General features: G+C 44.6%; 1 long non-coding RNA gene across 1 annotated transcript; it reads left to right on the top strand.

Annotated features, from left to right (window-relative positions):
• The first annotated feature begins 1,121 nt into the window (after positions 1 to 1,121).
• On the top strand, positions 1,122 to 2,051 carry LOC142259095 (uncharacterized). Its single transcript, XR_012727924.1, has 3 exons — positions 1,122 to 1,220; positions 1,516 to 1,618; positions 1,949 to 2,051. It is a non-coding gene; the product is annotated as an uncharacterized LOC142259095 (long non-coding RNA).
• The last annotated feature ends 316 nt before the right edge of the window (positions 2,052 to 2,367 follow it).

Here is a 2,367-nt window from a genome sequence, read left to right as displayed (position 1 = left end):
TTAAAGAGAACAAGGAGTTCCTCATAAAAGAGGCAGATAAGGGGGGAAATGTTGTCCTGTGGCCAACAGACATGTATATCAGAGAAGCCAAACGACAGCTTTCCAACAGTGAGTGTTATACGGCTCTGCCCTCAGACCCTACATTTACCTTCAAAAAGAGTCTGGATAGACTTACCTCTGCAGCCCATGGCCAGGGCATTATATCCTTGAAAGAGAGGAAATTTCTCACTACTCGGTATCCGGTTACACCGACCTTCTATATGCTACCTAAAATTCATAAAGGTAGGTCGGAACCTCCCGGTAGGCCGATAGTCTCAGGAATAGGTGGCTTATTTGAAAGGCCTTGCATTTACCTAGATTTCTACCTCCAACCACTGGCGCAATCTTCTCCCTCGTATGTCAGGGACTCTACACACCTGATAGAACAGATGGACAGTCTTAGGGTTCCCCCCAATACCCTTCTGGTCACTTTGGATGTAGAGTCACTCTACACCTCAATCCGACATACCCTAGGCTTACAGGCCGTCTCCTTCTTTCTGGACCAGAAGACAACTGGCAATAGAAAGCATGATTCTTTCCTACTGGACCTACTTCATCTGGTCTTGGATAAGAATTATTTTGTTTTCGATAGGACGTACTACCGCCAGACGTCTGGCACAGCAATGGGGGCGTGCTGTGCGCCACCTTATGCTAATATTTTTTTAGGGTGGTGGGAGGGGACACAGGTGTATACTATGGACAATTTCAAAATCAACGTCATTAGATGGTTCAGATACATTGATGACGTGTTGATCCTCTGGTCTGGCTCTGTGGAAGAGTGTGAGAACTTTATATTCACTCTTAATAATAACAACTTGAATATCAAATTGACCTCGAGCATCTCGCAAGATTCAGTTGAATTTTTAGATCTTCGAGTGTCCAGGGAGGATGACAGAATTTGTACTACCCTGTACCGTAAACCTACGGCTACGAATAGCCTGCTGCATTATAACAGCTTTCATCCGGCCCACGTAAAAAATGGGATACCAAAGGGTCAATTTATGCGGGTGAAAAGAAATTGCAGCAGGCCTACTGATTTTGAGTCACATGCTTTTGACTTGTCCAATAGATTTCGGAAACGAGGCTATCCGAGGAACGTGGTTTCAAGTGCTCTGCAGGACTGCAAAGCCCTAACACGGGAGACCCTACTACAGCCAAAAGTTCGACGGAAAGGAGCAACAGTGAGTATGATCACTGCCTTCAATAATCAGTGGCAGGACCTTTATGAACTCTTTCAATCAAATTGGGACATTCTACGTAGCGATAGAAAATTGGTCCCTTTTTTGGAGGAAAACCGAGTTTGGTGGCCAGGAGGGCCCAGAATTTGGGTGGCATTCTCTCCAGTAGCCATTTTAAAAGACCGGTACAGAGCCTGGGGACGGGTACCAGACTGAGAGGTACCTTTCCCTGTGGTTCTTGCTCAGTGTGTCCGCACATGCAGGCGAGTGATCATGTCCTCTTATCGATCTTTCCTAGGCGGATTTCCAGCAGTGCCTATTTTAATTGCCGTTCCAGAAATGCGATCTATGTACTCATCTGCAATTGCCCAAAGCTGTATGTAGGCCAGACAAGCCAAGAGGTAAGAAAGAGAATTCAACAACACTTCTCCAACATAAACACAGCTACTGCGGATTTGAAGAAAGGGAAGACACTCACCTCTGTGGCCTCACATTTTTTAACATACCATGGGGGTCGCTATACCAATGCGAGAGTTATGATTGTTGATTCAGTCAAAACAGGCATTAGGGGAGGGAACCCTATAAAGGAGCTGTTGCAGAAGGAATCCAAATGGATTTACAACCTCAAGAGTCTGGCCCCCCATGGGTTAAATGAGGAATTGTTATATACTGGATTCTACAAAGACTTGTGATCTCTGACCATTTGTGAATTTCTGTTCCTTACCTTTTAGCGACTGAGGCTTCTCCAACAAAGTGAGGATCCTGGGAGCATTCTATCGCTCGTCTATATCTGCAGGACATTATTTCTGGTCATGGAGAGAGTGAAGATACTGTCCTGGACGTTATAATTGATTCCTTGTTGGTTACATCTATACTGTGTTTGTGTGTAGGGCACTTGACAATTTTTTTTTTTTTTTCTTCTAGCCTTTGTATGGGGACCTTAACATCGTATGTATTTACACTATTTCAAGATGTACCCCTAAGGTTTCTAGAGTTCTACTGACGGAGCCGTACCAGAATGTTATCTTTCATGGGATTGGAGGATGACTTCTGTCTGGGCCCATCCCCTTAGACTATGCACCTTGAGTGATATCAGACTGTAATGGATCCCTAAAACTTCCTCTATCATCTGTCTTATAGGCTTGATGAG

Source organism: Anomaloglossus baeobatrachus (genome assembly GCF_048569485.1).
Source record: "Anomaloglossus baeobatrachus isolate aAnoBae1 chromosome 5 unlocalized genomic scaffold, aAnoBae1.hap1 SUPER_5_unloc_26, whole genome shotgun sequence".
Taxonomy (NCBI): domain Eukaryota; kingdom Metazoa; phylum Chordata; class Amphibia; order Anura; family Aromobatidae; genus Anomaloglossus; species Anomaloglossus baeobatrachus.
Note: the sequence above shows the minus strand (reverse complement) of the source record. Positions and strands in the feature narration are given on the sequence as shown.